We start from the raw sequence: 12,063 nt of genomic DNA, 5'->3' as shown, positions 1-12,063 counted from the left end.
GTGGATATAGCCAAAAGGTTTCTTTTGAGATTTTCTACTTGCTAAAGGAGAGAAACACTGCGAGAGGTGTAATAAGCTCATTTTCTGACAAGGGGAGACGTTTGAGATTTTTACATGAATGTCATTCTGATGGAACCAGAGAATACAACCATTTTCCTGGAATGTCAGGAGTGCTGGCATTCCACAGCATTAAGGACCATCTCCCTCTTGCACACATGCAAACATATTATGATTGATTTGTCTCTAGGCAACATAGCATCAGTGGGAGCAGACTGCTTACAAAGCTAGGCCCTCAGGCGAGTGGAGGTTAAAAGCTCAATTTCACTTTCTCAAGTGGAAAATTCTGTGTAACTAACATCGTAGCCTTTTGTTTAGTCACAAAGAAGGAATAATTGCTTTGGAATTTGGAAAAAAGATTTCATTTTAGTTCCCCTATGTACTTTTTGGTAGAGTTTTGTAGCTAGCGCCACTTGCAGCAAAGAAAATATAGCAAATGCTTGGACAACTGAGTGGGCCTAGGATACCATGTAGTTAAGAGAGAGGCAATGAGAGGAACAGCAGCTGGCCTTGCTCTTTGGATAGCACATATTAACCTTGGGGGAAATGGAGGTTATAATGGGAGTAATGTCGGTGGCTGAAAATGATTTCAAAATGTTTGTTTTCAACAGAGTTTGAATCTTGGTGCCTTATATGTGGATACATAGGCCATGCTTAGAAAAACACAGTGCTATGGATGTTTAATAGTCAAATGATATCTTGTTATCAAAGCCACTTATAGGTACATACATTTTTAACTTGATTTGACTGCTGCAGTGGGACAAGCCAAAATTGAAGCACAGTTGTTTTCAGGACTTGGAAGTTTAAAAATTTCAGCTGCATGGTATTGACTTAGAATGAAATCATTCTTACAATGGCAAAAAGGAGAAAGCATGGAAAAATAGATCATTATTGCCTAGACTTATAATTTGATGTTCACATATTGCAAAGATCACCAGGATGTATTCAACAAGAAAAGAGAATAATATATTTTTTCCGGGGACACCCTATGTAAGAGGAATAGTGTTCTATTTAACTTGCATATAGAAAAATTGGTGTCCTTGTTTCCATAAAAAGAGAAATTGTGCCTAAATATAGGCTAATTGGTGGTGCTTAGTGAGAACATTTGATTGTGTGACTCATGATTTGGAACACCATTTCCCTATCAGAAAACTAGCTTAAGACCCTCCTATCGCTGAGAATGTGTTTAATTAGATGACAGGTTTTAATTAGATAGGACTATTTCAGCCTGCTTACTCTCGGTGTTTATCTCTCCATGAGCCATTTCCCTACAGAAGGATGCAGTAGCCATAATTATTCCAGTCATCTTAAAGAAAGTGTTTTGAAGTACAGTAGTTAACTGTCAAAAAGAGAAGGCTAATTTCCAGTTATGAGAGCATTTTCCCAATGGAAATCTTCCTTTCATCCTGGGTAGACATATTTGTGTTTGTTTTTTAGCTTTATTAGACTCCATTTTCTCCTTCCTAGACAGATAATTTCTCTTGTAGCTGTTCAGAATTAAAGGAATTCCTCAATTCCAGAAATGTTTCCAGCTGTTTTTAGCTCTAGCTATAGTCTGCTGTGAAGAGTTGACTCACTGGAAAAGCCCCTGATGCTGGGAGGGATTGGGGGCAGGAGGAGAAGGGGACGACAGAGGATGAGATGGCTGGATGGCATCACCGACTCGATGGGCATGAGTTTGAGTAAACTCTGGGAGTTTGTGATGGACAGGGAGGCCTGGCGTGCTGCAATTCATGGGGTCGCAAAGAGTCAGACACGACTGAGCAACTGAACTGAACTGAACTGATAGTCTGCTGCTGCTGCTGCGTTGCTTCAGTCGTGTCCAACTCTGTGTGACCCCATAGACGGCAGTCTACCAGGCTCCCCCGTCCCTGGGATTCTCTAGGTAAGAACACTGGAGTGGGTTGCCATTTCCTTCTCCAATGCATGAAAGTGAAAAGTGAAAGTGAAGTCGCTCAGTTGTCTCCAACTCTTAGCGACCCCATGGACTGCAGCCTACCAGGCTCCTCCGTCCATGGGATTTTCCAGGCAAGAGTACTGGAGTGGGGTGCCATTGCCTTCTCTGAGCTATAGTCTACATCACCTAAACAAGTATCTAAGAGCATGGCACATAAAAATTGCCCAGCAAAAGCATAATGGAACTAAATAATTTGAAGAATTTCCCATAATATATGGAATTTTAATAGATGTAAAGAAAAAAAAATGGCCAAATATTTGGACAATTATGGATGAAATGAGCAGGTTGTTTACTCTATTGATAGGTATAAGCTGTTTGGCACCAAACTCCCAGATCTTCCTATCTCCATGGTATTTTCATGGGAAAAGGATGCAAGGGGGTTTTCATTTGGTAATATCACACTTTTGTTTTCTTTGAAACCAGCCTATGACAACATCCTCCCTCTATATTCCCTATTAAAAAGTTTAAAGTCTCTGTGGTTCCCACTGTAAAGGAGAAAGGAGATTTGGGTACGTGCTTGTGAAAATAAGCTGGGCATGTGGGGATGTACTATCTTTGAGTTTTGGCCCCTCAGCCTTTATCTTTTAGATGGAAATAGTCATAGCCCAATGGGGTTATTGGGCTAAACAGTTGAAATGGTGAAATTTCAGCATTAAAAAATTATACAAATACAGTCTTTATTTGACATTATGTTAAAATTAGAGCATATATTGTTGAATTGATTATTTAGTGGGCTTCCCAAGTGGCACGAGTGGTAAAGAAGACTCCTGCCAATACAGGAGACATAAGATACGTGGATCTGATCCCTAGGTCAAAAAGAACTGCTGGAAGAAGGCATAGCAAACCACTCCAATATTCTTTTTTCTGTTGTTGTTGTTTTTAAAAAGAACTGTTTATTTACTGAACCTGGGGCAGATCAGATACAGAACCAATTTTAAATTTACATCTTTTAACTCAGTTTTGAAGTGTCTGGACACACACACGCACACAAATTGACATGCAACAGTTGTCCTAGGGTAAAATGCAATCACCTTAAACTTGCAAGTATTTTGACCCAAGGTTGAAAAATTGTTTATCCTGGACATGAAAACCTGTAACAAATTTAAGTTAATTATACAAAACTCATTACTTGTAGTTTTCCCCTTGCAAAGATAAAAAAAAAAAAAAGTACAAGTAACCAATATACATCAGTCACAACATAATCCTGGATCATCCCCACACCAAAACCAGATGCTCCTTGAATTTTAAACCCATCATCAGAGACCAAAGAAAGTCATTTCGTTTTATACAAATCAAAATTCACATGTGCCAAAAAAGAAAGACCCAAGAAAAACAAAAACAAAAAGCCTAGTACTGACAGTGATATTCAGTACCCTAATTAAACAGTGACCAAAATGCCACTGATCAAAAATAAATAGTGGCTGTGTATCACTGCAAAGAAATCCAAGAGGCTTTAACCCTTTGGCATCGGAAATCCAGATTTTTCCAATTACGTGAATGCCTATCTCCTACATGCCAAGAGTAGAGAAAGTGGATGTGCCAGCATAGAAAGAAAAAGAGTTGCCATTTGCTGAAACATGCAGAGAACTGGCTTTAATAGACTTCTTACAAGGTTAGGCAGAAACCAAAAAATGGTTATTAGTTGCTTATGGCAACAATTTTAAGTGGAGATGATTGAATTCTAAGGTTCAAAGTGAAACTTTGGGGGTGGGGGGTAAAGGTTGTTAGTTTAAGTCTTATCTTTAAAGCAAAAACAAGAGAGAGAAAGTGTAAAAGTACCAACCTGGTTACATACTCTAGTCACAGAGCTCTGCCATCAAGCTGCATAGAAAATGTCAAGATTCGGACTGTTGTTTCTCAACAAAATGAATCTTTCTAGTGACCTGAATTGCAGGATAAGAGATCCCAAGAATGCAGTCATTTTAGTAAAGTACTATCAGTAAAGTACTATCCTGAACAAACTGCATTTTATTATGAAAACAAAAGGAAAGAAAACCAAGGACTCAACACCTGTATTCAGCTTACAGTGTTTGAGTTTTGGAAGGGCCTGAATAATGGAGGCAGAATTCAAATATGAATTTATGCCAATCAAATGTCAAATTTTCACTATAGCTTTCCTTAAAAAAGTGTCTATTAATCTATTAATAGTATCTATTAATCACAAAAAAACAAAAGCTGTGAAGATACAGTTCAGAAAATAAAAACAGAAACTAGTGACAGTATTATGACCAAGATGTTTGGTAAACAGTGAATTATGAATTTGGGATTATGGGGAAAAGGCTTTTAAACAACCCTCCAGACTTCAAAGACTCTCTTCAGGTAGTAGATCTGTCCCAATGTCACAGTAACTAGAACAAGAACTTCAAAGAAGGACCAAAGGAGCACTCTGCTGTTTGTGTTGTCACTGATTGCTCTGTGTATTCTCTCTCCAGTTTCCATGTATTCCTGTTCACGCATCACAGCTGTCATCTCCACTGCCAGCTCGTTAATCATTTCTTCTAGCTTGTTCTTGTGAGCTTCTGTTTCCATGTCTTGTCATTTGGGGGCTTCCCGGATATCAGTGGTGAACATCACTATCTTTGGGAGTCATGGTGGATATCCTATTGCTAAAACAAAAGTTGTATATTCCATCCATGTAAGCAGCAAATGTGTTTTTCCCACTGGACTCCCAGTCTCCTTTATAAATTACTTTATTATCAGGCCCTGTAATCTCCACATCGATGTCCAGGAAGCCACCCTCGGCCACCTGGAAGATGAGGCCCATCTTAGTGCCCGAGGTGACCCGCTGGAGGAAGCACTCCTCTGAATGCGCGTCAGTGCTGATGATGTAGTCCAAGGCCGTGGCCAGGAGGGCAGCCAAGAGCACCAGCCGCTCAGCGAGCGTCACTGTGGCGGGGCTGGGGCCAAAGCCAGGACCGGACTGCGGCCTCCAGAGCCACTGTCGTTGTCGCGGCCACCATCGCTGCCTTCTCAGCCACCGCCGCCTCGGCTCCGCCCGCTCCAGCTGTGCCACCCGAGGGGGCTTCATACTCTTGCCTAGAGAATCTCATGGACAGAGAAGCCTGGTGGGCTTCAATCCATAGGGTTGCAAAGAGTCGGTTACAACTGAAGTGACTTAACACACAGGCATGCATATTATCATCTCATTTGCTAACCTGAAATTATCACAACATTGTTAATCAGCTATACTCCAATACAAAATAGAAAGTTTAAAGTTTGAAAAAAAAAGAAAAAAGGAAAACATAAGTCAGATAGCGTCCTTCTCCCTTCTCTACTTCAAATCATCATCAAATTGCTCCCTCTGGTAGGCAGCATTTAGAGCTGGCCCCCAAAATTCTACCTCCTCCTGTGTATACTCTGTGTGATTATTTGGAAAAATAAGCCCTTGAATATGAGCGGGGTTTGTAAATAGGATGGAATTTCTAGCATCTATTTCCTTCCATCTTTCTGTTTACATTATGCATCTGTTCTTGCATGTTGTACACCTTTTTGCATTGTACTTCCCTTATTGTTGTTCAGTCACTAAGTCATGGCTGATCTTTTCAACCCCATGAACTACAGCATGTCAGGCTTTCCTGTCCTTCACTATCTCCTGAAGTTTGAGATATCTCCTCAAATTCATAACCATTGAGTCAGTGATGCTGTCTACCCATCTCATCCTCTACTGCCCTCTTCTCCTTTTGACCTCAATCATTCCCAGCATTAGGGTCTTTTCCAAAAAGTTGACTCTTCACAACAGGTAGCCAGAGTATTGGAGCTTCAGCTTCATCGTCAGTCCTCCCAATGAATATTCAGCATTGATTTCCTTTAGGATTGACTGGTTTGATCTGCTTGCTGTCCAAAGGACTCTCAAGAGAGTCTTCTCCAGCATCACAATTCCTTTAACATATTAATAATAGCTGCTTTAAACTCTGGTCTAATATTCCAGCATCTCTGCCATGTCTGTTTCTGTTCTGATGCTTTCTTTGTCTCTTCAAACTATATATGTATATTTGTCTTTTAGTATACCTTATGATTTTCTCTTGTAAACCAGACATGATGTACTAGGTAAAAGGTACTGAGGTAAATAGGTTTTACTGTGAGTTTTGTGTTTATCTGTTTAAAAGCTGGACTGCCTATTGCTTGCTCTAGCTGTTTGCTAGACTGTCTTTATTGTTTGCTCTAACTGTTGGTGTCAGAAGTTAAAATTTCCTCTGTTGCCCTTGTTTTTGCCTCTCCTGTTGTCTTTGGGTTTCCCTGGGGACTTTTTCTTAAATAGGTTCTGAGGCCTGTAGTTCTTTCCATAGTATCTACCTATTACACAAGAACCCTATTGATATTGTGGTAAGGGGCACGGGGAGAAAAAGCATACTATAGTTCCATACTTTGACTTCCAGGTTTTAATGAGTCTGTGCCTGTACCCTTGGGCTGTGACCTTCACTAGTGCTTTGCAATCCCCTTCACCATTAGTTTAGGCAGAAAGGCTGGAGGGAGCTGGAATTGGGCATTTCCTTTATTCCAGATCATTTAGGTTCTGATAAACTCAAGTTGATTAACTATGAGTTAAAATAGTTTTTACTAATAATTAAGCTATTAGTAAAATAGCTTCTCTTGAGGGCATGCCTTGCTAATAAAAAGGGAGTACTCTGGGTTTATTTCAAAATAGTTACTTTTCTCTCCTCCCCTGCTGGAAGCATCAGGGAATTTTTCTGTGATTTTCGCTGTGAGAACCTGGTAGGGCTCCTAGAGATATGTCTCACTAAGGTGTAGGGTCATCCTCCTAAGATTAAACCTGGACTTTTTCATTTGTCCATATTGAGCAATTCCATCAATTACTATTTAGGCTTTCTCAACCTACTCCAGTATTCTCACCTGGATAATTCCATGGATGGAGAAGACTGGCAGGCTATAGTCCATGGGGTTGCAAAGAGTAAGTCATGACTGAGAAAATGATTGAATATTGGTTCCTGTGGATGTTTCTACGTGCAGGTTTTTATTCCCATAAGTTGTGATTCTCTCTATCCACCTGTCTGTGTCTCCAATTTAGGGGGAATTTTTTTTTTTGTCCTGTGACCTGAATTTTCTGTTAGATCTAAGAAAAGTTGTTGATTTTTCATTTTTTCCAACTTGTTTTCTTGTGTGGAAAGGACTGGTGGCTTCCAAAGTTCTTAGATACGAGACTAAAAACTAGAAGTTGTAATGCCACTATTTCAACATGAGGCTTAAAGCACAGACACAGCAGGGGGAAACACCTCCGAGAACTGCACACTGGCTCCCCAGTTCTTCAGCCTGACAGTGACATATCATTTCTATTCATATTTCATGGGCCAAAGTAAGTCATATCATCAATTTTTGAAATGTGAGCAAGTATAACTTTCTAGTGTTCCTGGAAAAAGAGGGCAACCAGCAGTAATGGGGAACATTATTAATGTCTACTGGAGAACTCTAGGTAACATAGTATTTCCAGCTCCACCTACTATCCTGAACTCTTATCACATCATGTTTTCACCCTAGCACTTTATCATACATATTATACTATATATATTATATTTCATTATAATGAAACCTATATACTAGAAACCTATTATACTAGATGTTTATTGTTTGTCTTTCCCCTTCTACTCCCACTAATATGAGAATCAGGGGAACAGAGACTTGGTCTATTCTATTCTATTTGTCTCTTTTTATCCCCAGAGCCTGGGATATTCCAGTGCTTAATATGTATTTGGTGAATGAATTAGTGAATGGATTTTATTTAAAACTTGGTAACCCAGAAAAATAAACCCTTTACATCAGCCAAATCTGGCTCAGAAATTCTTTCCAACAGGGATGAAGCTGCATAGCCCTTGTGCAGAGCCTTTGTCAGGCTAGCTGGGTACATCCTATACTATCAGACATCAAAGACAGAAGGAAAGAGCCTCAGAAGTTCCCAGGAATGTGGTGCTATTTTAAGGCAAGTGTATGCACAGCTTGAGGGAAAATGAATTTGGAAATGAGCTTAGGCATTTCAACAACACAGGTAAAATATGTTAATAACTTGAAAAACAGGTGAATTTAAGAACCTTCCCATCTTAGGTTTATGTTTATAATTAAGGATAGTCAGCTCTCACTCCTCACTTTTTAAAAACCAAAAAGCTAAATCACCTCTTGAGTGTGAAATGTAGGTACAATGCTTGGAACATGCTCCTTCTCAGGGATTAGACCTGCCAGATTCTGCGGTGGTTGAAATGTAGACTTCCTGCTGGTTCAGGTACACCATCTTTGTGCTTTTTTAGGCTTATTGTTCACTCTGAAGTTAATGAGTGCATTCAGGCATGTAATGAAGAACAACACCATCTCACAAACAATTCACTGAAGTCCAAAGATAAGGTGATTTTATCAATTATATTATTCAGTACAGTACACTTGCAATTTATTAAATAATACATAGATTGAGTGGCATCTGGAACACTGTGGTGTTAACATTCATGATATTAGCATATGTATGTGCTGTAAAAAGAAATCTTAAATTGTTGGCATTTGTTACAGTGGGTATAAAGCTTTTGTTTTTCTACTCACTAGAGGAAAGATGAGAGCAATGCAGTTGCGAAGCAAAGGTCTTTCTGGTGTGAAATTCATCCCGACTAAGCTTAAAACATTTGATGACCAAAAGTATTGGTTCCTATAGCAAATGATTTTTATTTTCACCTCCATTAACCTTGGCTAATAGGATGAACACAGACTGGAAGAGGGGTGAATACCCCCAGTTACCCGAGTTACCTGAGCTAAGCAAATTACTTTCTTTTCTTCTCTTTCTTTTCTCCTTCATTTTATAAAGTATGTTACAGAGTTTTCAGAGTGTGTTCATATATATATATATAATTTGATCTTATAAGAAACATTCCAGTGAGATTAGCTTGGTCAAGGATTCTCACTTCTGTTTCCAGATAAGGCACACTGTTGCTTGGAATCTTGAGTGGGAAGAAGATCGGGGTTTGACTCTAACTTCAATAGCTTAAAAAAAATTATACAACAATGATGCTCTGGGCCAGTTTCCTCATTTCAAACAAAAAGATAATTATAATTAATTTGCCAATGTTAGTTATGTGTATGACGAGATAGTTAAATTTTGAAATATTTTGATGAGTCAAAGCCTTATGTAATTGTAAAATAATCATCTTGCTTTTAAGTCCAAGGACTCTGTCCTTAGACCATAAAGCCTTCTTCACCACATTCTTCTACAGAAAAAAATGTCCAACACGAATATATGTGTTCAGCCCTGGAATTTCCATCTGGAAATTTTTAGAAATGAGCCTTCTTAATAGACGTGTAAAGAGTCATTAAGAAGCAGCCATGGTAATTCTGATTTGGCTCTCTCTCAGCAGTGAAGTGAAAGTCGCTCAGTCATGTTTGACTGCTTGCAGCCCCATGGACTGTAGCTTGCCAGGCTTCTCTGTCCGTGGAATTCTCCAGGCCAGAATACTGGAGTGGGTTGCCGTTCCCTTCTCCAGGGGATCTTCCTAACCCAGGGATCGAACCCAGGTCTCCCGCACTGTAGGTGAATTCTTTACTATCTGAGCTACCGGGGAAGCCATCTCTCAGAACTGCATCAAATTAATTTTTCTATATGATGATTTGTTGGTTTGTTTCAATGTTGTTCTGTTTTCTAGCTCATTAATAAAGACAGTCCTCGTACTTTTGACTAGGTTTTGCTACATAGGGTTATGATCTTCAAGGACAGAAGTATTAATACAATAATGAATGACTGTTTTATATTCCAAATTATGTTCTGACTCTTTCTTCAAATATATAGAGCAGGGGTTAGCAAACTTTTTCTGTAAAGGACCAATATCTGCAAGACATATGATCTCTGTAATGAATACTCAACTCTACTGCTGAATAGTACAAAAGTAGCCATAGGCAACGTGTAAATAAATGGATGACCATGTTCCAATAAAACTTTATTTTTGGATATTGAAATGTGAATTTCATATAATTTTTCCACATCATGAAATATTCTTCTTCTTTCTATTTTTTCAACTATTTAGACATGGAAAAACCAGTTTTAGCTTGTAGGCCATGCAACAACAAGTGATGGGCTGGATTGATCCATGGACAATGTTAAACACTGACCTAGAACACAAAAGAAACATTCATTGCTACTGTAGACACTACTCTGTTCAAATAATTCTTTGAGCTAGAAAATGTTTCTAGGGAGTCTATTCTCACAACACAAACTCCCAGCACTGTCCACAAAGGCAGTATTAAACAGCAGATGTCTAGAAGTTAGTCATCTTTGCACAGGAAAAATAGAAATGTTTCCTCATCAGAAATTTAGAGACCCCTGCTTTATATTCAAAGGAAAGAAATTAATCAGCACAATTTGGTACAGAACTTGCAAAATCTTAGGTCAAAGATATTCTCACAGGGCTAAGTACATTACCAGTCTCAATTTGGTGCTCCATAAATATCTGTTGAGTTAATTGGAATTCCTGCGAAGCTCCTAAGTTCTCACTTATTATGTAGAATGAAGTGAACGTAGCCTATTAGTGTCTATTTAGAAGACAAGGGGTTAATACAATGAACCTGTAAGTAGCACTCTTCACTGCTATTTATGAAGGGTGATTACAAAAGACTTAAATAACAGTGAAATTTTACAAAAGTGTTAGGCAGTATGACAAGGTGTACATAATATCTAAATGATTAGCTGTTACAAGCTTGTTAATACCGGTGACTAAGCTAATCTATGACTATAAACTGGATATCTATGGAACCTGCAAAATTCTTTCAGATTGCCATTGTGTAATTTAATCATAGTGAAGCAGCTAATTACTGCTGTGTTCCATTGCCTTGGAAGTTCACACATGTTCTCAACTCCTTTGCCTCATAGTCAATGCCAAAATAGGTTAGTACCTAATTAATCTTTAGTGTTTTTTCATGTATGCTACTTTTATTTCTATAAGTTGTAAGATTCTTTTCAGCAGGATCATATCACATGCTTTAGTAGCATAATGGTTAATAGCAGGACTGTGGATTCAGACTGCTGGGGTTCAAATTTTGCTTTAACATTACTAGCAATGCAGCTTGGGACACATTACGTAGTCTCTCTTTGCTCTCAGTTTATTTATAAATAATGATAATAAAAGTATTTATTTGCCTGATTGGATTGAATTGCTGTCAGAGTTAAATGAATCAATGCATGCAAGGCACTCAGAACAGTTGCTGGCACACAGTAAAGATTCACGAGATGCCAGCTAAAATTAGACCTTTGAGTCCCAGTCTGATGCTATAAGATTCTATTTATAAGCTGATGACTTTTCCAGTTCTGATCCCTCCATGGGACGCCACTTAAGTTATCCACTTGGAATACTTACACACCTCCACTTTGAAATAGAATACTCACCTCAAAATTATCATGCCCACAAAACACACTTGTCTTCTTTCCCATCCCAAGTCTATTCTCCCTTGTCTTTCCCTGCAATATGCAAGACAACTTCACTCTTCTAGTTTTTTGGGCTAAAATACAAATATGATCCTGAGGTCATTTTGATCTTTTTTAAAAATCTTTTTTTTTTTTTAATGAAATTCTTCATTAAAACGTAATTTTTAAATGAAATTATTTCTTTCTTTTTTCTTTGGCTGTACCATACAGCATGTGGGATCTTAGTTCCCTGAGCAGGGATGGAAACTGTGCCTCCTGCAGTGGAAGCAGGGAGTCCTAACCACTAATTTGTCTGGAAATTCCCTTGACTTCTTTCTTTTTCTTACATTCCACATTCCATCTATAAGGAAACTCTGTGAGTTCTAAAAGAAATATATCTAAATTCAACTAACACACCACCTTACTTATTCTCCTAGTTCACAATTACCTTTTGCAAAAGCTGTTATTGTAACAGTCTGCAAACTTGTATCCCTGCTTCTGTCCATGATCCCCTGCCGTCTAATCTCCGTGTACCAGCCAGGCTTCCACATCCACAGCACCTACGTTTATTTACTGATGCTTGCACATGGTCACCAATCAATAAATAAACTAGAGGAACACTTGATTGAAATATTTCAATGCTAATGGACTTATATTCTTAAAGTAAAGG

The 12,063-nt window shown here is 38.6% G+C and overlaps 1 pseudogene; it reads right to left on the bottom strand.

The window, feature by feature from the left end:
• Positions 1 to 4,249: 4,249 nt before the first annotated feature.
• Positions 4,250 to 5,042, bottom strand: LOC122688509 (annotated as a pseudogene).
• Positions 5,043 to 12,063: the final 7,021 nt, after the last annotated feature.

Source organism: Cervus elaphus, chromosome 33 (assembly GCF_910594005.1).
Source record: "Cervus elaphus chromosome 33, mCerEla1.1, whole genome shotgun sequence".
Classification (NCBI taxonomy): domain Eukaryota; kingdom Metazoa; phylum Chordata; class Mammalia; order Artiodactyla; family Cervidae; genus Cervus; species Cervus elaphus.
The sequence above is the reverse complement of the archived record's forward strand: the minus strand, read 5'-3'. Positions and strand labels throughout refer to the sequence as shown.